Genomic DNA, 26,422 nt, shown 5'->3' on the forward strand with positions numbered 1-26,422 from the left:
GTTGTTTTTAGCATTCTGGATCTCTCTGTTAGAAACTCATTAACAAAACCTATGCACAGGGAAGGATGATACAAGACGCATGGTTGGGGTTTAGTGAGTAAAAGTACTTGCCATGCAAGCCAGATGGTCAGTATGCCCAGTCTCCATTTAAAAAGGGGAAAACCGACTTTTCAAAGTTAGATCTGGATAGGATAAAGTTCCTATATCCTGTGGCTGATATATGAATTAGCACAACCATTATCAAAAACTAAAAGTGAAACTACTTTGTGCTCTACTTATCACGTTATACATAAAAGAAAATGAAATCACACAGAAGATAGCAAATACCAATGTTTATTATAGCTCTATTTACAAAAGCCAAGATATGGAACCAGGCATGGTAGGTTCCCCTCATTACATGTGTCGATAAAGAAAATGTGGTATTATACATACATTGTGGAGTACTATGAAGATATAAAAGAGAATTCTGTCATTTGCAACAAAATGGATGGATATTAAGGATATTATGTTAAATTAAGTAAGTTGGAGACAGAAAGTCCAACACTGCATTTTCTTGCTTATATACAATAGGTAAAAAAGGCCATATGAATATAGAATAGTGATTCCTAGAGATTAGGAAGGTGTTAATGGTTATGAATGTGGACTTTGGATTGATAAATGTACTCTGTGTGCCTATCCTGAAATATTACTGGCATCAATTAATATGTTCAATGAATATAGGATATTTTAGCAAGCATTGAAATCCTATGCATATACATATTCATAGACACCAGATGTACATGAGCTTTTCAGAGAGCTGGACTACCCTGGACTGCCTAGGTTGGTTTCTAGGCAAAGGGAAGTCCATGGCGGAGGAGCTGAGAAAAGGAAACTTAGGCCCATATTCCCACGGATTCAAGGACCAGGAAGGGATGCTGTTAGCCTATGATTCAAAAGAGCCATGAAGGAATTTGCATTTGTAATGATTAAGGAGAATACCTCTGGCCTTCTCTGGAGTAGGGAGAAGATGATGAAGCATCAACGTGCACCTTTATCCTCACACTTAGCACACCTGGCAGATGGGACAACATCACTATAACATATCATTTCTGTGTATACTGCAACCTCAGATAAACTCAAGTGTAACAACTTCTCATAAGATAGCTCTTTGAAACTTGGATATTTTTTTAAGCAACCTTAAGCAGAGATCATACTTCCAGGTATGGATTTCTATCTCTTTTGTTGAGTGGTATTTTGCCCCTGTGGCATGGCCTAAGTACATAGCCTCATTATATCTCCAAGAAGATCTTACCCACAACCCATCCCAACCAGAAGGGTATTTGGTGTTCTTTCTTCAGCCTGAAGGAGCAACCTGAAGGAGTGGTGGGTATATGAAATTCACTTGTACAACATGCTACTATCCTTAATAAACTATCTCTAGCTGGCATCAATGCAGGGATTGTGAATTATGCACATACATGCCTATCTCACACACTGTTACTTCTTACGATTCTATGTGACTTCAGTGCTCATTGTTCTAAAGGCTGAACGCCTGCTGTGGGGTTCCAATGTGACTGGGTTGTGCTGTGTGGGTGTGCTTCTGAGTTGTGGAGGCCCACATTCTCATTGAATCCTCAGCTAGTAGAGAGCAGAGTGGGAAGAAAGCTTCTCACGTGTAGAACCAAGCAGAAATCATTCAGGCTTGCTTCCCAATCTGTACATCTTAGAATCTGTGGGACCACTGCTGATATCTGTCAAAAAGATGCCAATGTATACTATGAGAGAAAAGTAAAAGATATAGATGACTAAATGATCGTACTTCCTCCCACATTATTTTAAACCCCAAAACACAAGGGTCAAGAACACCTGGAAAGCAATTCTTTCACATAGGTGCAAGACCTGAGGCCATTTTTGCAGATGTGGGGTATACTATATGAATTCTCATGTAACTGATCGGTCTAGGGTTCTAGTTTCATTTTTTTTGCTGCTTTAATAAAACAGAACAACTAAAGGCTGTTTGGGGAGAAGAAATTTATTCTGCTTATGATTCCAGGGAACAGTCCCCATAGCAGGGCCATCATGATTGTGGAGCTCATAGCAGCTGATCACATCACATTCTCAGTCAAGAGCAGAAAGGAAGGAGAACTCTCTGTTTGCTTGTTTGTACTCAGTACAATTTCTTTCCTTATGTAGTTCAGGACCCCTGCCTAGAGAAGTTTCCACCCACAGTGGGATGGGTCTTTCCACATCAATTAACTTAATTAGGAAAATCCCCACAGACATGCCTACAAGCCAACCCGATACAGACAGTACCTCATTAAAGCTCCCTTTCTAAGTGATTCTAGGTTGTGTCAAGTTGACAATTAAAGCCACCATCACACCAAGCAACTCAATTAGATTAAAGTCTCATTCTTTTTTGGTGCAGAAAACATGAGTGCATGAATAGAAGAAGGTGGGAAAGACAGTGGGCAGAGGAAAAGAATACCCACAAGTCCAGGAAGGCCCTGTGACTTATGTATCTGTATTTTACAATGCACTTTGCGATTCCCTTTCTATACACATGCAGTAAACGATATCATACATTCCCTGTCTCTGCTACTTCCTCTAATAACCCAGAAAAAGGAAACTCGCAACACAATGATTCAAATTGCTCTAGACTGATTCTTCTTCTGCTGGCAAAGGAAACCCACTGACTGCTGCACTGCAGCTCAGGAAAGAACAGCCTGCTAGTAGCCCGAGAAATGTAGAGTGTGATCCATCGCACACAGAGGACCATTCTTGCCACACATGAGAACAATCTGTGACACAAAAAGTAGCTTGGTGGCCCAGGTGAATTCTATCAGAGGTACCTGTAGCTCTGCCACTAAGAAATGTATTCACTTGACATAGTCCACCCAAGGAATGCTGGGTGCATGGGTGAATCCTCAAGCCTAAGCTAGTTAAGATGGGAGCAGAATTCAGAAGAAGAGGATAGGGGACAGTCCAGGTGACCTCATCCTTCAGTAGAGATGTTTATACCACTAATTTCCTTTGCATTGCACTGATTTAGCTGGCAACCCCAAGAGAAAGAGCTGCAAGCCCCAAATTACCTGTCTTTATGGAAGCAGGATGTAGGTCATTGGGAGTAGCTCATATCCTCCCAAACAGTGAACCCTGACTCCATTAAAACTTTCTACTGGGAGTGTGCCATGTCATTGAAATACAGCAACTCCGAAGAAGGAAATCCCAACCTCTCTCACTGTTTCCCAGACTCGTACTTGCCATAGTCAGGCCACGTGGGTTAAGGGAAACCTTCTTCTTCTGTATGTTGCATTTATAGTTTATCACGTTCTCCCATGTGACTCCCTGGGGCTCAGGGGCAGTCCAGCCAAGCTACCTTCTAATGGTGACTCAGGTATGCAGCTGCTTCTCTGAGCAGCCATGGCTTCCCACACAAGCAACTTCCATCTGGGACTGGGAGAGAGGATGGCATGATTGGGAGCCTGCCACTGGGCTTTGTTCTAGGTGTGATGTCTCCCACTCCCATGCCTTTTGTTTCACAGTTGATCCCTTAGATCTGTGTACTATGTGGCAGGGTAATGTGCCTAGTTGGTGCTGTAGCATGTCTCTTTTATAGTATCCCATAACTTCCTCTCTCCCTTGCATTAAAGATCAAATTCTTCTGATATGTTCTTTCTTGTTTCACATTCGACTTTGATAGCATTTTGTTTAGGTTCCACCTTGCAGTTACCTAGCAACAGTCAGGTGTGCCTAACTCACTATAAAGGGGTCTGCTTGCCCCCTCCTCACTCTCTTGCTCTTGCTTTCTTGCTCCCCCCTCTTCCTTTCCCCCCTTTCTCTCCATTCCTTTCCCCCTCTCTCTCCATGTACTCATGGCTGGCCTCTACCAACCCCCTCTGTCTCTCCCCTTCTCTGTCTCTATTATCCTCTCAACTCCCCTCCCCATGCCCTGAATAAACTCCATTCTATACTATACCGTTGTGTGGCTGGTCCCTCATGGGGAAAGGATGCCTCAGCATGGGCCTGTCGAGGCACGCCCTTTTCCACACGTCACCATACATCCATAGAACATATCCCACCTCTCTTTATCTTTTTATAAACACATCAGCCTTGACACCAGGTACTGATCTGCCTATAATGCCTTTGTAATAAGTTCATTTTTACAATAACTGCTACCTGGTTGTGCATTTGCTTATTGACTTTGTTTCCTTTGTTTGATTTACATTTTTATTTTTCTGAGAATTTCATATGAATGCTACATTATTTTCATTCTGCCTTTTCCCCCTCCAACTCCGCCCTCCTTCTCAAATTCATGAACTCTTTTGTAATTTTTATTGTTGTACACATACTCACACACACACGTGCGCGCTAACCTACTAAGCTCATTCAATGTTCTTCTTATATACAAGTTTAGGGCTGACTACACAGAATAGGATAATCTATCAGGAAATCCATCACTGAAAAATGATTCTCCATCTCTTAGTCATTGGTTGTCTGAAGGCCTTCATCTAGGGATGTGCCTTGTGAAATTTTCACTGTGTTGACATGACAGTTGATGTCATTATTTAGGACTTATTTAGGTAAATATAGTGTTGAGTTTTTTGTTTTTGTTTTTGTTTTGTGTGTGTGTGTGTGTGTGTGTGTGTGTGTGTGTGTGTGTGTGTATAGAATCTCTGCTATATTTAGAAGAGCCTGGTTCTCTGAATCTTACAATTTTTCTGATGTTTCTCTTCCCTTGATCTTAGGTATATGGGTAGATACAGCAATTGGAACTGGGTACACCTCAGTAACTTCTATGCATTTTGATCAATAGAGGATCCCTGTAGTAGTCTCTATCTACTGAGAAAAATAACTTGTTTTATTAGAGGTGAGAATTATATCCACATCTGTGGGTATAACAATAAATACGTTAAAGACAATTGTCTTGGTTTAAGAAAATGACAATTGGGGGAGAAGGGGGTGAAAAAAAAGAAAAAAATTGTAGGTTCTCCACCAAGGTTTATTTCCCATCCAGCCATGGTTCCTTGGCTAGATTTACAGAACTAGAAATGAATTCCTTCCTACAGAGCAGACCTTAGGTCCAATTAGACCTCAGTGGGTTACTCCATTGTTGCTTTCCACAGATTTTACAGATGGGCAGAATAATTGATTGTTTTTCTCCTATGGCAGCTTATAGTACCTTCTGATCTAGTCATCAAGGTAGAGGCTTCCAAGTCAATTGCTATGTATTCTCTAAGACCTGTGTCTGAAAAGTGTTGTGTCTTTAGTAAGAGGATCAAGTTGTAGAGGCAACTGTGGAGCCATGGCTGTGGTCTACATTGTTTTAGGGGTTTCTTTGACCCCACTGACCAACACTTTGAAGGGATGTTTCCCAAACTTGGAACTGGGAGGAGTGCATGGCTCTTAGGAGGTGTATTATCAACCCATGTGAATTTGTGTACACACACACACACACACACACACACACACACACACACACACACAAACACACACACACCACACACCACACACACACACACACACACACAATATGTACTTTTAAGCAAGCATACAAAAATGTTTTCCTGTGGAAACATTACTTTTACTTTTCAAACATCCGTTTTGTTATTTATCTTTCTTTCCTCTTATTTCTTTCCCTGCCTCACAGCAAGAATTCATCCATTCCCCCATCCAGGTTTTAACTGCCCCCTTTCATAGCACCTGTGTCCTGCAATCCCCACCTGCCCTGTCTAGAGTTACTTTCCCTTTCCCCCACAGCCTTTTTCTATTTTTCTGGCTTCTGTTTTTACTTCAGGTTATAATCTCTAATATAAAGATATTTTTAAAATTGAAGTTAAAATGAACAACAAAAGAGAACATGTGACATTTATCTTTCCATATTAGCTTTGATGTTTTGAGGTGACTCTTTGGTATGTAGTCTAGTCTCAAACTAACTCCTGGCTTGTCCTAAAATTTGTGATTCTCTTTCTTCAGTCTCTTAAATGCTGGAATTATTAGCATGCACTACCACATCTGACTCTGTTTGATTTTTAAACGGAAATTTTTATTGAGACAATTCTAGATTCTATACAGTTTTGAGAAATAATACTAAGGAATTCTACTTATCCAGTTTCATCCTAGTTTGTAAAACAAGTTTGTGAAGTCACAACAGGATGTTAATATTAGAGTCTATAAAACCCACCAACTTTATATTTCCTAGTTTAGTTTATCCTCCCTGCCTATGTGTGTGTACATTTAATTCTTTGATTTTTATTACACATGTTGGTTCCTGTGTTTAGTGCTGTTGTTATTAAAATCTCATTGTTGTTGCCCGCGCTCATCCAGATAGAGGGCACCAAACTAACCTGGTGCCACGTGAAGAAATTTATTGGGAGAACGGGACAAGGGGCAGGGGCAAGAGAAAGAAGAGAAAGAGCGAAGAGGAAGAGAGAGAGAGAGAGAGAGAGAGAGAGAGAGAGAGAGAGAGAGAGAGAGAGAGAGCGAGCAGAAGCTGTCTGCCTTTTATTTGGAATGTGACATACCTACTCCCAGGTGGAGTTTCTAATTGAGCCAAAAGGTCTTCTGGGAATGTATGGTCATTGCTATTGCAACAATGACCAAATGCTGTCGCTGCTGAAGGCAATTCCTGATACCAACAAGCACCACAATTAAGGCAGAGAACATATAAAAACTAAAATTATCTTAAATGCTATATACAATATAACAGTTGAAGCCTTAATCCCTGGAGATGTGATTTCTCAATCTGTGCATATTGTGTAATATGCTGAGAGTTACACCAGTCTTTCCTATAGTTTTTCATGCCAACCAATACCCCCCTTTAGTCTCTGTCCCCAAACCTTAGCCTTATTCCTCACAATCAGATATCTGCTTTCTGTTCCTAAACACATGCCATTTTAAAAGTGTTATATGAAAGGAATCACACAGTGCACCATCACCTGGAGACTAGGCATGCGTGTCTATGTCTAACTTTGTTGAGGATAATCAGCAACTTTTAGAATTTTTATGACCAAAGGGAAGAGCACATTTCAACCACCCTGGCAATTTAGCGACTTAGCTTGAGGGTCGGGCGGCTGCATCACCCCGCCCCCCTTGGCTGACATCCACTGTAAATGCTTGCATCTGAATAACTGGACCCCCTACTCAAAACCCCTCAAGGCCTTCCTCTCATCCCTGGAGTCCCACTCCCTTGCCAAAGAATCCTTTTATTATGTTGAGATGGGAAGTCACTGCTAGAATTAGAAAGGAAAATACCAGCTGCTTTTGTCCTCCAGGAAGAGCTGGCACAGACTAATTATAAGCCTGCTGCCTCCTGCCCCCAAGCAACTCAGACCAGAGCACCTGCGCTCCAGAGCTGAAGTATTTTTAGGATCTGGAGTCTCCCACTGGCTCCTGTCTTGCATTAAATACCTTCATTACACATCTCTTTTTGTGATAGCTTCCTCCCTGATCCCTGATTTCCAGCTAACCTCTCTTGCACAAAACAGCCAAATTTATCTCCCTGAGACCCAATTCTAATAATATAATTTCCCTGTTCCAAATTTGTCAGCACAAGACCTATAGTATATGTAAATTACATCCAAATCCTCACATGCAGCCCCAAAGGCCTTAAAGGTCCTTAAGAAGACACAGGCATAGATATTTTAGTTTAAGTGACCCTCTAGCCATTTAACCTGGAGAAAAGTCACAGCACTGGTACCTTAATTAACATCCCACCACCAAACACCAAGACATACCCAAACTGCCTGACAAAGTTTTTGCATCCCCTGCCCCCCATATACTGTTCTTTCAATTATGACCCCTAAGGCAAGAGTAATAAGGTTTAGAGCCTTTGAAATATGACTCGGTTACCTGGAGTGTTCATATATAAACCTCTAAGAAAGGGAGGGGGGCGAGAGTTGCCTTATCTCTTCACCTGTGAAGATAAGACACAGATGGTTGTTTAAGACCAGAAACGAGGACCACTCCAGACACTGGCTCTGTGGAAGCCTTTCTTGCAGGTACCACATCCAGGGAATATGAAGAGTTAATTTCCATGGATTATAACTTACCCAGTGTCTGGTATTTTCCTACGTGAATTAAACACTGACCAATGAAATTAGAATCCCTAAGGAAAGGACAGTGCATCATTAGCATGTTTAGTTTCAGACCCTGCCCTGGTCAGTGGGGTTCAGAGTGGACCTGGGAGGGGGCGAGAGAATAGGGGACAGGAGGTGCAAAGAAGGAGAGCAAGTCTGTGTTCTGATCAAGCTCTCAAAGTTTATTTCAAAAAACAGTGGCTTATAAAGAGAAGCAGGTGGGAAGGTTACCCAGGACAATCCATCACTGCCACCACCCTTCCTATAGCCCTAAACCATAAATTGCAGGTATACACTGATAAGAACAGACAACTGGCTAGGTGTCCCAAGGTTGGAGACTGTAATTGGCTTAAAATTCCTGGAGATAGGGGCCGTACAATGAGCACAACATTCCTGAGAATTCCTGAGACTGAGTGTGTTTGACTCCAGGCAAGTCCCAGACAAGGACTGAGATGTATATTTTACATTTCAAGGCAAATCTGGCCTCCAGGTTCTCCTAGCATCCCTCAGTCCCTACCTGGCAAATTCTGCCACTAGCCCTGAACTTTCCAGCCCAGGGGCTGGGCTACCCTTCCTCATCAGGCTCTTCCCTATATACATTTTGGTCTCTCTCTTATTTTTCTTTTCTTCTTTCTCTGTGCATGCTCTTTCTGTCTTTCTCTCATTCCTCATGGCAACTCCCCTGATTTCTATCCCTTGGGTTAGTGAACTCACCCAAGAGCAGCCTCCTAATAAACCTGCCTTTAATATAATCCCATGTAGCTTGAATTGGCTACCTTTCACCGACAGAAAAATAACCTATCAGGGGATTCCTCTACCCATTCAGATGGAAGAAGAATCCCACGCCAGCTATAATGTTATGTGTGAAGCTCCCCATTGGCCTAGAACCCGGTATGAGATGGTTCATGGCATCCTTCTAAGCAACACCATCATCACAATCCTATCCACTCTTTATTATGCCTTGTGTTGCCAGTTCGCAGTTCAAAGAGAGTGAGACTTTGTTCTTAACCAAAGTGAGAGACCATGGCCTAGGAACATGGATTGATTTGACCCTGTATGATGTATTCTGGAATGGAAACAGTTTGAGGAAGAAGTTTCTAACATTACTAACAAAAGAAAATCATCATTCAAGATAGGTTCAAATGTTTTTGTTGGAACATTAGGCAAATGTGCTACAAGTCTCAGATGCTGTCGAAGGATACTATTTGTTCGGGGGGGTTAGTAGACGCTTGTGGTTTGTTAATTTCTACTCACAGACTTTATCTGACAGTCACAAAGATGTTAGGGTAGTCAGATAGATGGACAAAAACTGGCATATTAAAGCACTGGAGATAGCTGAAGATAATTTGGTCCTGGACCTGCAAATACAAATCTTCATAATCATGACACTCAAATCAGCCGGTCAGCTTTGAAGATTTGTCAATGTCCCCTGCCCCACTGGGAAATTGAGACAACAGTTTTCTTTGTTGGTTAAGCACTGTATTTTGTTCTTGTAAAGACCCAGTGTTATATACCATAGGGTTAGAGCGGCTCATTCCTAGGGTCTGAGACTGACTAGACTACAGAGCAGTCTTCAGGAAAGAGAAACACCCAATAAGGCCATTACAGAAGAAGCCCTTAAGTAATATTGATCTTTTTGGCCATCATGGTCTGTCTCTGATATTTGTCCTTTCATGTCTTATGGCATATGACAAATAACAGGAATATTGTATTTAACACAACTAGGTGCATAGAATAGCTTAAAGAAGGAAAAGTAGTATATGTACAAAATGGGCATATTAAACAAGAACCACAACAAACAATATTCTTTAATCAAATTAACTCTATACTCCCCCTCCCCCTTTATGTCCACATTTATCTGCACTCAGTGAAATACTATGTTTGGAGTATTTTAAATAATTTACCATCTTCTAATTCTAGTTGTTTTATTTTCCTGTTTGATTTGATTCCACATCCTTATGTGGAGTGGTTAGTTCTAATTTTAGGAAAACTTGATATTTAATATATAAATTTTTGTAGCTTACTTATAACAATAACTTTTCTTCCCATCATTTTGATAGTACATGAATTTTCAGAGAAGAAAGTGCATTAGACAGATTTAGTAATAATATTATATTTTTTGATTTTCTCTCCACCAAAATATCATTTTTTCCACACCAAGTGTGGTTAGAGACAGGGGTGGAAAGAAGTCAGAGACGAGCCTTGTGAGACATTAGAATTTCATAGATTGTATGGGCAGAACCAAACTTATTTTTTTTTAAATTTTACAATAAAAATGAAAGTGACACTCTGGTATCATTTGACACATTGTTTATTGACTTTTCATTAGCAAATTATATATACTGCTTATAACTTTTAAAATGCCAGTTGATTGTTTTCTGAGACACTCTGAAGACTGACTTACTTGGCAAACATTAACTTTTAATGAATGAAATACATGGATATCATTGGCCTTGGTGAGTGACATTTAGAGATAAATTTGGAAAAAAAACAGTAAATTCAACTGATTTTGGTATTCCAGAGTTTATAGAGTTAAAATTATTCTGAAGTAGGCAGAAGTCTTATTATATCTTAACCAAGAATTTTTAATACATTTTATCTTAACATTTTTTAATATCATTAAAACAGAGATCTGATCAATCAGGCCCAGTTTGTGGTCTCCCCCTTTTTATTAATAGAAATGTTTTATTATTTGGGGCTTTAAGACATGGGATATAAAATAGAAGTATCCCTCAAATGAAGTTCTCTGCTGACATGTAGACATAGCTGTCACACTCTAGAACTAAAATACTACAACCTTCTCTACACTAGTAGAATTTTGTTTGAGATCATATTTGTTTGCTGCTTATGAGAATAAACTGCAATCATCTGTGGTTGATTTCTTTGACTTGATTCATGGGTTTGTACAGACTCCAGATTCCCATCAATACTGACAAATCTAGAATCTATAGAATATTGGTGAGAACGTGAGGAAGACCAAAGTCCTAGGGGACAAATTGTGAGCGTGTCTATCCAGCTGAAGTAATATATTTCCTCCTAACCCAAGAATGGGATGCATTGTTTTGTTTTCTCCATGAGGCTTTACTATATCCCTGGGAAGGAACCCTGACACCTCCATCCTGTTGGGTTAGAGGGAGCAAAGGACTCTTGTGTTGCATTTGTTTTTGATCAGGCATCTAAACTAGAATAAAGTCTAGATAAAAAGAAAAGGTCAGAGTAAACCACAGAATTAGATACAAGAGAAGTGGGACAAGAAAAAGAATGTGTGTGCGTGTGCATGTGCATGTGCGTGTGAGTGTGCGTGTGCATGTGCGTGTGAGTGTGTGTGTGTGTGTGTGTGTGTGTGTGTGTGTGTGTGTAATGGGCATGTATGTGACTGAAGATCACACTCAGTCTTTACAAATATTAGACATACTCTCAAGATTAAGGTAGAGATGAAGCCCAATTCTGATGCTTCTGGACCCAGATGGGAATCAGGAAGCCAGAGAGATTGCACACTGGAGAGTGGTCATGGGTAAGCCTGGGAGCCTCTTCTAAGTAAAGTTCAGTAGTACTGAGTGCTGCTTCCTGGACTCCTTTCTAAACAAACAACAAACAAACCAACCCACTGACACTAAACACTTCTTGACTCCTTAGTCAAGAGCAATTTTGGTTTTAATTAATTAACTGTCTTGTTATGCATTATGTTATCACATGACAGGAGGTGCAGTGTTTCTACGCCTCAAATGTTTCCCTCTTTTTCTTCAAACTCAGGGTTATTGAAATGAAGCTTAACTTGTCTGGTCAGCTGTGAAAACACATTCTTTTCATCTCCATCACTAGACAACTCCATCAGTCAGACTCCAGTTCCTGATACTTCACATAAGGAGCTTTAACAACTAAGAATACCATAAATCACAAATTTCAAAAGTTTTTTTGTGATTTTTATGTGATTCCTCTACAAGACAAGACCCTCCTTTCTCTTATTTCCCATAAGGACATTGCTTTGGTCCTCTTTTCCTGATCCTGAGGCTACAGTGCACAGCAGAGGGCTCAGCCTCTCTCCTGCTGGCAGGATTCAAGTGTGGCATGCTCAGTAACTTCATCATCCAGCTGATGTCACTGTGCTAGGTTGACACCCAGCTAATGTCATGGTTTGACATTAGCTATTTTGAAAGAATTTAAACCAAAAGGAATAGCAAATGTTATAGCTTGTAGCATGTATTCTCTCTTTCCATGCAGTTGGTATTAAATTGATGTCAGCAAACCACTGTGTCAAGCCTTCATGTTCCTCTTAAATGTTGGATTTCATTCTTCAGGCCTATTTTTGTTTGTGCAAATCTTATAACTCATTTCTTCTGAGCTTCCCTTTCATTTAAGTCTTTATAAAGATGACTCTAGAGCCTACTTTTCTTTTCTCCAAATTCCAGTGGCACTTAACAAAGTGACAATGACACCTGTAGTTTGATGTCTTATGCGGGTGAAGGCAGACACGAGATAAAATGAGGCCTGTCATTCAAGGATCAGGAAGGGAGGAGGGAACACAGTTTTAGAAGGAAAGGGAGGGGCAGAAAGGAGAGAGAGGCAACATGGAGGCAGACGTAAATGACCCATCATCATGTATCTCTACATAGGTAAATGTTGTTATGAATATTTCTTAAGGGATGGATTTCTATAGGTCAATTTATTTTGTCTAGGTGGGCAGTTTATATCTTTACCAATTGGTTGTGGGTTTATTGTGTGGATGTATTGTGGATTGAGAATTTAACATATAAATTTGATTGATAAATTATTGAGTCCTGATTTCACTGGGTAGTTGGAAGTTTATACATTAACTTCCAGGGGGCAGTTGTTGGAAGTGTGAACAGAGTCCGTGGCGGGGAGCTCTGATAGACCAGCCCATGCTGAACTTCTAGAGCACTGATTTTACTGGGTAGCTGGAACCAGAGTTTGCGGATAGCAGAGAGCTACTTGGAGAGAAAAATTATGGTTAGTTTCATGTGGTCCTTTGGTGCCAGAACTAACTCTAGGTGCCATGCTGGAGTGGCTTACAGACTGTGTGTGTCTGAGAGTACTTGGGGGCAGCCTGAAGTCACTGAAGTAAAAATACCCCACAGTGCCATGTGGCCCTTTGTGTGCCAACGCTAGCATGGATAAAAGATTACCTTTTTTAAAATATTTACTGCAACAAACACCATTAATTTTTGGCCATGGATTGTCTCTACACAGCATTCACAGCCACTTTTCAAGTCTCACCTGTTCCCCTTCTTGGCTACTTGCTTAAGAAGTTTATATGTGCTAGAACTTCAGAGCCTTCCTCCTTCCATTTCTCCCTTCTGATATTTACTGGGTTCCTACCACTGTTACCACCTCTACTCCCCAAAGAGTTCTCTCAAACTGCTTCTTTTTCTTCTCACTTTCAATGTCTAGTTGATTATCGCTTTCACCATCCTCCCAATCACTCTCATCCATTCAAGCTACTTCCCCAGTCCATTTATATCTGTTCTTGGGCTTGCCCTCAGCCATAGTTTGGATCTGGAGTGCCCCACCCAACCAATCACTAGAGTATTAATTTAATACAGAATTTGAATCTGGAGTGCTACACTCAACCAATTGTATTTTATACAAGTGTCTCACCCAACTGTGGCACTCCAGTGATTAGTTGGGTGAGGCACTTCAATGATTGGTTTCATGAGGTACTCTGGTGATAGGATAGGTGGGACACCTACCTGTTTTAAAAAGACTCACATTATGGTACTGTGAGAAGGTGGCAGAATTTTTAGCAGGTGGAGTATGTATTTAAGTAGGCTATTAGGATCCCAGATGAGTGTTCTTCGCATCCCATATACCACAAAAGAAGCAATCTTCACTGCATGTGTCCCCCATCCCCGATATGTAGCCTCATGCACAGACCCAAAAGCAACAAGCTAACCAATGCACCTAGTCCTTTGAGATTACCAGTTCAAATATGCATTTTTTCAAGGCAGTTTGCCTCAGACATTTATTTTGTTACAGCTATCAGAAGCTAATGCAACCCCCTCTTTTTATCTCATAGAAAAATATGTACTTCATATGAATGGTAGAATTGCTATTTTGTTTTTTTCTGAGTACAATGTTTCACTTCACCCAATGTCCTAAAGTATGTAGCACATCTGAGAATTTTCTACTTTCTAGGGCTGCATTAGTTTTTTACTGTATAAAAGCATCTTTCAATGGATAGTTGAGCTGCTTTCATGTGTTGGCTATGACTAATCATGTAGATAGAAATGTGGATTTGTCAATCTGATATCCTGCTTTCAACTTCCTGGATATATGATCAGAAATAGATTTACTGAGACAAAACTCTCTGTTTAAGATATTTAGGAACCACCACATTCTTACATGGAAGACGGACTACGTTATGTTCTTAAGAACAGTGCACAAGCCTGTATTTCATACAATTTCTCTTCATAATATATATTCTATGTCTTTAATGACATCATATATGAAGATCATATGATACCTCACTGTAGTTTGGCTTTAGAAAATCATAATGATTAGAGATTCTGAGAAAATTTTCAAATAACCTCCCCCTCAAACTCCAATGCTAGACAGAGCAAAATTCTTTCATACAATACCTTGTTATTGCTGAACCTAATCGAGTGCTCACAGTGGCTAATCGTTTGTACAGAAATACAAATGTCTATTTTTATTCTTTACAAATTTTTGAATTGTGCTGTTTTTGTAATTTGTTTTTGGCCATGAACTTTAATTTTGTGTATATTTCCATTAATCCACCCTTTACTAGATAAGTACTTTATGTGTGTGTGTGTGTGTGTGTGTGTGTGTGTGTGTGTGTGTGTGTGTGTTACTCTTCAGGTTAGAATCTTACTTTTTTCACATAATCTACTGATGCACACAGTTTGAAACAATTTCATGAAGTTTAATGTATTTGTTCTCTCTTTGATTGGCTGTGTCATTAATAGCACATTTATGGAACTATTGCCAAAACCAATGTTACTTTCTTTGTCCTATTTATTCTAAAAGTTTTGCAGTTCTGGGTCTTTTATTTAGTGTTTTGATTCAGTCTCTTAGCTGATACGGTATGACAAAACACCATAACCAAGAAAAATTTATGGAGAAAAGTGTTTATTATACTTATACTTCCATATCACAGAGTCACAGTTCATCACAGAAAGCAGGTGAGGTAGAAACTCAAACAGAGCATGAGCCTGGAGGTAGGAGCTGATGTTTACTATGTTTCTTTCTATAGCTTCTTCAACTTACTCTCTTTTAGCATGCAGCACAACCAGCCCAGTCACTCTGAGCTAGGCCCAACCATACCAATCACTTATTAAGAAAATGCAGTACAATATTGGCTATAGGCAATCTTGTGATAGCCTTTTTTTAATTGAGAGCCTCTCTTCTCAGATAAGGCTAGCTTTTGTCACTTTGACATAAAACTACTCAGAACACGCATTTAGTATCATTTTTTTATATATTGAGTTGAGTTCAATGCAGTCATTTGAATTTGAATATCCAGCTTATCAGTACTATGGGGTTGTAAAGACTGTCATCTTTCTAACTTATGTTCTGGACACCCAAATATTATTTGATCACAGATGAGAAACTTTCAGATGTTAAATTAAAGGACCTGTAGTATTATAGAATGAATAGCACAATTCAGAATAATGGACTACTGGCCCTTCTCTGAAGAGAAACAGATTATAAGAGCACTAGAAACTATTAAGTTACAGGACATAAGAGCTCCAGGGAGAAATGGAAGGATGATACAGCAAAAGAAAAGGATTGGAATGCATTTAGTTTCGGCCACTGTGGATCTATGAAGAAGATGAAGCCTCATCTAAAAGTTAAGACATGTGGCCCTGGAGAAAAGACACTAGAAGCCATCTCCACAGATCAAGCCTGCAGTTCTGAAACATCTCAAATTCAATTGGGGTTCTAATGAAGGACAACACCACCTCCAAAGGAGATCTACACTGTAACTTTTGGTGACACCGTATGATTTAGCCAGATACCATAGTAAGAGCAAACATCCTGCTGAAAACCGAAGTGGAGGTAGGACAACAGGGAACAAATATGTTAAAAGGCTAGGGACATGGGAGACAAGAGTAAGAAGTCAAGGGAGTATGAGAGGATCATATCCCAACACATTGAAATGTTCATGGAGGAAGAAGCTTAGCTCAGGTAGTGAAAGGTATAGTGCTTGACTCTTTCTGGCTAGAAGTTGGAACATAACATGTGTTCTGCAGGATAATTGCAGAGTCTGGTGGTTTTAGGTCTGAAGTCAGTACATGGTCCCACCTGCCTTACGGTTTACTGCCAATAGAAATGAGAACTCTGAACCTCCAAAGAATGCTGGCCTTTAACAATATCATTTTTTCATCTGGATGTTTAATGGGGAACAGAACTTAAATATAGAGTTGGTCTAGCAGTAGAGGTTTGTTTGCTGTCCCATTGTTGCTGACGTACTGTGGAGACACTACTTGTCTGGAACATTAGTGGTATCAGGTGTATTAACTAACATGCCCTAGAAACATAAGAGAAACTTAACATTCCACAAATTGCAAAGAGATGTATGCAAAGAGAGGTACAGGCTTCTAGTTTGTAAAGAGGAGAAACTCTTAAAAAAGAAAAACGAAAAAAAAGAAGGGTTTTGGAAAACAGCTGATATGTGATGGGTTTGAGTTGAGCAATAGCCAAAATAAGAGGAAAGACAAAATCTCAAACTTTAAGTAATCCTTCATCTACCTTGCAAGTCTGGCAAGTTCTAGTTTTAGGAAGATCCCTAAAGAAACAACCTAAACTAATAATTCAATTAATTTTTAGTTTACATCATCCCTTTTGTTCCATGTTCCCTTTAACCATACTAGTCATTGATATCTCTCAGTATCAATGCTCTCAATTCCCCAATGAAAAGACACAGACAACAGAATGGATGTGAAAACAAGATCCATCCATCTGCTGAATACAAAAGCATACCTCAACATTAAGGATAGACATTATCTCAGGGTAAAATGTTGGAAAAAGATATTCCAAGCAAATATATTAAAAAGCAAGTTGGTATAACAATTTTAATATCTAACAAAATAGACTTTAAACCAAAGTTAATCAGAAGAGATGGAGGATACTACAAATTCATCAAAAGAAAAAAATACACCAACATGACATTTCAATTCTTAACATCTGTGCCCCAAACACAAGGTCACCCATCTTTGTAACAATCCTACAGCTTAAATCACATAGTGACCCTTATACACTGAGAGTGGGAGACGTCAATACTCCACTCTCATGAGTGGACAGGTCATCCACGTAAAAGATAAACAGAGGAATAATGGAGTGATGAGATTTTACAAACCATTCCATCCATACACAAAAAATATACCCTTTTCACAGCACTCCATAGAACTTTCTACAAAATTGTTCACATATTTGGACACAATGCACATTTCAATAGATAAATGGAAATTGTAACCACTCCTGGGACCCTATCAGACAATCATGTATTAAAGCTGGATATCAGCAACAAACATATACAAATCATGGAAACTTACTCTCTACTGAATAACTTCTGGGTCAAAGCAAAATAGCACTAAGTGCCTGAATTTAAAAAAAAAAAAAAGAGATCTCATATTGGCAGGTTAACAAAGCTCTAAAGCTTTTACATCTAAAAACTCTAGAACAAGATAAAGTAAGCACACCCAATATGAATGGATAGCAAGAAATAAACAAACCGAGGGTTAAAATGAATAAAATAGAAAGAAAGAACGATACAAAGGATTAATAAAGCAAAGAGTTGTTTCCTTTTGAAAATTGATAAGATATACACAGACCTTTACTATGTAAAATATGGAGAGAATATCCAAGTTAATAAGATCAGAAATAAAAAGGGAGACATAACAACAGACACCTAGGAAATCCAGAGAATCATACTGTTATACTTTAAAAACTGATCTCCACCAAATTTAAAAGAAATGGATAATTTAATTTAAATAGACCTATAACTCATCATGAAATGGGATCAGTCATTAAAAGTTTCCCAACAAACAAAAAGTAAAACAAAAACAAAAAAAGCACCAAGGCCTAGACAGGTTTAGCACAAATTTTTTTCTACACTGTCAAAGGTGGAAAGTTCTGTGGAGTGCCAAGAAGAGGGTACATTATTTCATGTTCGGATGGAATGTTCTGTAAATATCTGTTAGGTTCACTTTCATTATGATGTCTATTAGTTCCATAACTTCTCCAATTCGTTTTTGTCTGTATGACTTTTCTATTAGTGATTATGGGGTATTGAAGTGTACCTCTATCAATATGTGACGATCAATACAAACCAAACCGAACAAAAACCCTGAATAATAAAAGATCTTCTGGAGGTATCACCACCCTTGGTTTCTTGTTGCACTACAAAGATATTAATAAGATCTTCAGGGTATAGGCATAAAAAGACTTGTTGATCAGTGGAATTAACTTAAAGACCCAGGCATAAGTCTACACTATTGTCTTACAGGTGATTCTATTAGCCTCATCCCAGGGACCTAGCAACTCCTTATGTCATTATCTGATGCCATTACTGGCCCAAGTTTAGGTGGTATATAAAAGTACTATCTCTCTCTCTCTCTCTCTCTCTCCTCTGTGTGTGTGTGTCTTTCTCTCTGTCTCTCTCTGTCTCTCTCTCTCTCTGTCTTTCTCTCTGTCTCTGTCTCTCTGTCTCTGTCTCTGTCTGTCTCTCTCTCTCTCTCTCTCTCTCTCTCTCTCTCTCTCTCTCCCCCCCTCTCCCTTTCCCTCTCCCTCTGCCTCCCTTCCTCCCTCTCTCCCTCTCTTTCTCTGCTCTCACGCATTCCTGACTGGTCTCACCCCACTTCTCTGCCCTCATGGCTCTGTTCCTGCCTGTCTGCCATTACACCTTCTCCAGGCATTCATTTCCCTCCCTTTTCCAAAATTACCTTACCCTCCTTTATACCACATCTGCTGCATGGTATGATTTCTCAGGAGGCATCTTGGCATGGGCCTGCCAGGTTCCCCCACCCACCATATTATATTTCATAACATACACATACTTATAGACACCTGAGTTTTGATTAAAGAAAAACAGAAATATACACTGGGGAGCAGAGGACAGCATCCTCAACAAAGGATACTAATCAAGATACTGGATATCTACATGCAGTAGACCATAAATAAATTTGTAATCATCTGCTTGCAAAAGACTCAAATCCAAGTGGGTCAAAGACCTCAACATCAATAAGTCACACTTTAGCTGACAGAATAGAAAGTGAAAATAGCATTGAGCATTTTGTTATAGGAAATAACATCCTGAACACAATATCAATAGTACAAGCACTAAGCTTAACAGTAAATACATAGGACTTCATGCAACTGAAGAACTTCTGTCAGGAAAAGGGAACTGTCAATTGTAAAAAGTGGTAGCCTATATAATGGGAAAATACTTTCACCAACTCCACATCTGAAAAAGGGCTAATATCCAAAGGCATAATGAATTAAAGAAACTAGGTATTAAAAACCAAATAACCCAATTAAAAATGGGGTACATATGTAAACAGAATTCTCACTAGCAGAATCTCAAATGGACAAGAAATACTTAAAGACATGATCAATATTCTTAGCCATTAGGGAAAGGCAAATCAAAACTACTTAGAGATTTCATCATATACTTAGGATTAACAACACAAGTGACAGCTTATGCTGACCAGGATGTGGAATAAGGAGAACACTAAGCCATTGCTTATTGGAGTACAACTTTTACAGTCACTTTTGAAATCAATTTGGCTGTTCTTCAGAAAAGTGGGAATTGATCTACCTAATGACTCAGCTATACCATGCTTGGACATAGACAGAATAACGCCCAAGGACACTTGCTCAACTATGTTCATTCTGACTCTATTCATAATAGCAGGAACCTGGAAACAATCTTCATGTCTGTCAACTGGATAATGAGTAAAGAAAATGTGGTAGACAATGGAGTGTTGAAAATTGTAAAAGAAAATGAAAAAATAACCAAAGCAAATAAACAAAAACAAAAACAAAAAATCGTGAAATTTGCAGACAACTGGATGGAACTAGAAACAAAATCATCCTAAGTGAAGTAACACAAACCCAGAAAGACAAATGTGGTGTGTATTCATTTATGAGTAGATATTAGCTGTTTAGTAAGTGATAATCAGGTTATAATCTACAGACCCAGAGAGATTAGGTATAAACAACTGTGCTTAGTTACCAGGCCAAGACTGTCTGAGATGGCAATGAGGAATAAAACTAGGATTAGGTTGTAGGGACCCCAACAAAACTGAGATTGTAACAATTTTATTGAGAGCAATCAGACATTTTATACCTTTATCAGAAACAGAATATAATTACAATTGCCAGGATCAATACAGCAGTAGTTGCCAGGATATAAGTTTGCAAGCTATACAGGGTACATAAGCGTGCTTCCATGACTACTAAGAAGACATACAGAGAAATACAATGCTGCCTGAATGGAGTGCATTTGTCTTTCAGGAAAAGGAAGGCATGTTGTGCTCCAGGAGCCAAGAATTCTAATCTGAAAAACCTATTATGCTTGCCTCTCAAGGAAGTTAGGCCAGGCCAACTCCATGGTTCCCTGCAGTTAAGTAAAAAATAGATTTCTAAGGGGGATTCATGAATCTTCCTGGGGAGGGGAAGTATAAAAAATATTGCAGATGGACTTGGAGTAAGGAATGGATAGGAGAGGAAGGAATCAGGTCTGGGGGCACTGCAGGAACAAAGTATGGAACCATTTCAGAGGTAGTGTGGAAATACAGCACAATGGAAATTTCATAGAATTTATGAGGGTGAACTTAATGAAGATTCTAATTAATGGAGGGTACGGAGTTGAATTGGCTGTTTTGTAGTCATGCAAGGCTTTCAGTTGAGTTGTTGGCTGAGGGGTACCCACGAAGTTCCCTAAACCACCCATAAAGATGCTAGAACTGAGGATAGCTCTCTGAAAACTGACAGTTGGGCCTTATTGCTGAATACAACATCCACAGAGCTCAGTAGATGTAGAGAAGTCAAGCTGGTATCTGCATGGAGACTTCACCCCTTTGTTCTGGTCTCTTTGTTTTGGTAAATACTCTTTAGACTATGGAAACAGCAACCTGGTTACAAACCAGCTATAAAACCGTTAATTAACCTACAATCTTTCGTGCTAGGAAGATGTGCTGTAGCAATGGCATCCAAGAACTGTGGGAGTGACCAATCAATATCTGGTTAACTTGAGGACAAAGCTACAAGTGGGATGCCATGTTGGACACTGCTTGGATGGCTAGAAACTGGAGACTGAATAGGCCAGAGACAATGGGTAGAACCAAAGAAAGGGAGAAAAGACAAGAAAAACCAATGAAATGATTTGGAATGGCATTTTGGGATACTCATAGATTAGTGCCTTGACTAGTTGTCATTAGAAAGGCTTCCTAGGCAACAGATGAGGGCCTCTGTTGAAATTAGTACCTCTGGAAATCAGTATGGAGGTTCTCCAAAAATTGAAAAGCTCCACTTATGCTATTCCTAGATATATGACCTGAGGAATCTATGTTAGCATACCGCAGAAGTATTTCTGTGTTCATCTTTATGGTAGCACAGAACTTCTATTTAATCATGTATTTCTATCACTATCACTGTAGGTTCATGCTTATTCTTGCCCTAGGCTATAATCTGGTGTCATATCCTTTAGTTTCTGCATGGATCAAGCAGAGCTTGCTGAGCTGTCTCTTCTGTCAAGACAGACGTATATTCTTATTTGGGGTACTGCTTTCACTTTCTGATACTCTTGAAATGCTCTAGGTTGACATTTCCTATCCTGACCCTGGAATCAATCATTTCTCTGAGGAGCCCTGATAACCTCCATTGTAGCCTGATGATAGATACCAAGGTCTTGGCACTGAGTGTGCTTGTAGTCATGGTGGACCATTTTGCAAGTGCTTTGTTTCATTTAAAATAATCTTTCTAGGAACTCAATAGAGAAGTCTTAGTAGTTAAAAGCTTTTGCTGCTCTGTTGTGAAGAGTGGAGAGGAGTAGGGATCCCAGCATCCACAAAGGTGGTACACAAACACTTATAAATCTAGCTCCAAGGGATCAGACACCTTCTTCTGGTTTCTATAGACACATACATAAATATTTGAATATGCTCTCACACAGTGAGATACACACAGAAATACATTAATGCACACATAAGTAACAATAAATCCTTAAATATTTGTAAATACTATTTGCTCAACATGAACTCAAAACAGAAAAAATGGGCATTTTGTCTTTGAGAAATTATTTACAGTTTTCAGCTGTCATTTATCAAATTATTAGGATTCTTTTTTTGGTTTGTACATCAGCACTATGATTCAATTCTCTTGAGTCTTGACTCTAATAACTTTAAGGAATGTCTGAGTTTCATTTTTGTTTTTACAGGTATTGAATTTACCTCTTAGGATTTATAATCTAAGTTAAAGAGAGATTCAATTTCTCTCTCGCAATTAGTGTCTTCATCATAGCAAGTACATTGGTTTGGCCCGGAACTTGCTTGTCATTCAACTATGAGAACTGAGGGAACTGCACTAATGAAGCACACGGCATACCATGGCTTTGCACAAAGGTAAGGGATTACAGTCTGCATTGCTCCCCACCTCTTCCCTGGGAAAGCACAACTTTGCACTGACCTTTTCTGATGTCAGCAGCACATTTAAACAGTCTCCAAGGAACATTTCCCAATGACCCATAAATCTGTTTCTTGACCCCTAGAGGAAATTTCAAAAAGCTTGGAGCCTTATGAGAGTGTCCTTTTGTACTTCTTGCTTGAGATATGTTATTTTGCTCTTCCTTGGAGGCATTCACCCCCTCCCCAATCCCACTTTCCTGAAGCTTCCTACATAAAATTCCTAAAATGTTGTTCAATTACTGGGTGTGCCTGAAGTGACTTTGTATGCACAGTGTCAGAAATGACTTGCTAGGCAGAAGGCTGCTCTTTACAAAATAGAGAATGATATTGTGCTTGTTTTTGTACTTGGATGACTGAAGGTTGGGGCCAGCATTAAGGCACAGGCTAACCTTGATTGTCAATTTACATGGGCTGTGCAAAATAATGAAAGTAACAACAATTGCCCAGGATGGAATTAGTTCATGCCAAGTTTGGTAATATATTATTACAGTTTCCCTGCATGCATGAAGTCAACAGATAGGAGAAGGGTGAAGAAAGGACAAATGTCAATTCAATTGTTTATTGAGTTTTGAAATTAACAGAGGACATTTTCCTAGGATGTATTACTGTATTAGTCAGAGTTCTCTAGAGTCACAGACTTAAAAGATGAATCTCTATATATGAAGGGAATTTATTGGAATGACTTACAGTCTGCGGTCCAACTAATCCAAAAATGGCTAGCTGTGAGTAGAAAGTCCAAGAATCTAGAGGCTGGGTATTTTTGTATGAACTGGACTCCTAAAGAAGTAGGTTCCAGTCGATGTGCTAGCAAGTTAGTACAAGCAGGCAAAGAAAAAACCAACCCTTCCTTCTTCCACTGTCCTCATGTAGGCCTCCAACAGAAGGTATGACCAAGGTTAAAGGTGTGTATCCATCCAGATTAAGAATATGTGTCATTCCCACCTCAAGATCAGGATCAAAAACTTGTGTTTTCCAGCCTCAAGGTCTGGGTCACAGGTATGTCCTCCATTTCTGGATTGTAGTTCATTCCAGATATAGTCAAGTTGACAACCAAGAATAGCCATCACAATTATCCTCTCTCTAATTTGAAGTTAACAGATTAATTCATCAGAAACTAACTGATCATCTAATCTCAGTGCCACAGGCATACCAGGGCTGGGATAGAACCCAGCCTAGCAGCATAGATCATATCTCTGAACTTCACTAATGCTATGAGCCCCATACTCAAGAACCAATCTAGTTTCTTGAATTTTTGGGGGGCATCTGTTCTGACAAAACAGAGGGAGCTAGACTTACTCCACTTGGCTATATTGCAGTGAGTGAATTTCAAATGTGTTATCTATAACCTTTAAAACCATACCCCCACACAATGCCTTTGAATGCTTACTTCCCTGTTTTGCTTTTGTTTTAGTGTAGTTGTTACTGACCTACCTTTTCAATGGAAGTAAACCTATCACACAACCATTTCTTACACATTAGATGTGTTGTGTCTGTAGGGTGTGAGTTTGCTGATCTGGTATTTAAATTTTGTAAATTTCATGCCAGACATGGCATTCTTAAAGGGAGGCAGTGATTACCATGACATTCAAAGAAAGAACTCTGAATGCCACCAGCAGAATGTCACCTCTTGCAGTTACAGCTAGAGGCAATTGGGTAGACCCCATTTTCTTTTTAAATTCAATTGAAGAACTAAAATAGGGTGATATTTTAATTTAAAAATTAAAACTAATACACTTAGACATTTATAAAGAAACATCTCCATTTGTTGCTTAATGTAAGTTGAAATAAATGTGTTGAGTCTGAGACTATCACTAGGCTTCCCCACTTTGGCATCAGTGATGTGCCATGAGATCAACAAATTGGATTGGGGGTTGTTAAAAAAAATGGACAGAAATCATGCTGACAAGAAAATTTCATAGCATTAAGCTGGGTTCAGAAATGTCCTAACAAGGAATTGGCTGAGGCAAGCAGCTATGTCTAAGACTGGCTCTCAGCCCAAAGCAAGAAGTCAGGGTTTTTCAAAGATGAGCAGAAGAGACCAACTTCTTTGGTCCAAGGTAGAATGGTATGTGTCTCATCTGATGGAATGCTTATCTTCAAATTCAACTAAGCACCCTGCAATATAGCTGTATTATAACCTCCATTTGAGACCACCAACAGCTAGAAGAAAGATCTTCACAGTAGAATGGCAAGAAAATACAGGTTGTACATCTGCAACAAGGGGCAATAGCCATGGCTTGGAGGGGGTCGGGGGGTAGAACTGTCCATAGAGAAAAGGCTCCTGGGCCGCAGTGTCTGGAAATGGAGAAACCCATGCTCCATCTGGTGCAAAATTTTCATTAAGTAGACAACTCCCTCCAGAACACCAAAAGATCATCCCTTCAAGTCAATTAATTCTTTGGTTGAAGAGACATGGGCTTCCCCTAGAGGCCAAGACAGTTAAGAGACTTTGTTACTGGGCCAGCCTCCCCAACTACACCAGATTTGTGAACAAGGCTGGCATTAGTTATTGATTACTTTTTAATCATGATTGGCCATTGCATTTCTCACATATGGATCTTATTAAATAATATTTCTCCTAGTTAATGTAGCTAACTTTGTAAAGGTTAAAGGTGGCTTGCAAGCACATGTTGGTGCTTTAAGGAAGGCTGTAAGCTATAACTTACTTATTATCACACTCAATTGTGGTTATTATTACTGTGAGCACATTTGGACAGTCAGAGGCTTCTGAAGTTCAGAATGCTCTTATCTCTGGCTTCCAAAAATAATACATCTATTAAATTTAATATCCACAAACAGTATTGAAGACATTTGAAATATGAAATTGAAGATCTTTTAAAAAATTATGTGAAGAATTTTAATGGAAATTGAATTGAATGGCAGATTAGTTTTGGTAGTATGGTCTTTTTTCAAAACATTAGTCCTTCCAGTCCCTGAGCACAGAATTTTTCCATCTTCTGGTATCTTTTTCAATTACTGTCTTCAATGTCTTAAAATTTTTATTATAAAATTTCCAGCTGCTTGGTTAGACTTATTTTAAGATTGTTTAGTTTTCTTTTTCTTCTTTTCTTCTTCTCCCTCCCTCTCTTCCTTCTCCTCCCTCATCTTTTTGAGGCTATTTTGAATGGCATTGTTTTCTCTGATTTCCTTCTCAGTCTGTTTATCATTTGTCTGTTAATTTTGTATCTTCCTATTCGGATTAAAACATTTTCATCTGCTGTAAAATATTTTTGGTGAAGTCTTTAAGGTCTTTTATGTATAAAATCATAAATAAGAACACTGTGATTTCTTCCTTTTCAATTTGTATCCCTTTGTTCTGCTTCAGATGTCTTATTGCTTAGCTAAGACTTTGAGTATTACATTGAATAGGTATGGCAAGAGTAGACAACCATGTCTTGTTACCAATTTTAGTAAAATTACCATGAGTTCTCTTTGTTAAGAATAATGTTTTCTCTGGGCTAGTTGTAAGTCATCTTTATTATGTTAGATATGTCCCATTGTATCCCATCTTCTCCAGTACATTTATTGTGAAAGGGTGTTGAATTTTTGTCAAAGACTTTTTTGTATCTAATGAGATGATCATGTGGCTTTTATCTTTCAGTCTGTTATGTGGTGTATTAATTAATTATGTTTATTAATTTATGTATGTTGAACCATTTCTGCATATGTGGGATGAGGCCTACTTCTTCCCAGTCATGGGTA

The sequence above is a fragment of the Rattus rattus genome, chromosome 2, assembly GCF_011064425.1.
Source record: "Rattus rattus isolate New Zealand chromosome 2, Rrattus_CSIRO_v1, whole genome shotgun sequence".
Taxonomy (NCBI): domain Eukaryota; kingdom Metazoa; phylum Chordata; class Mammalia; order Rodentia; family Muridae; genus Rattus; species Rattus rattus.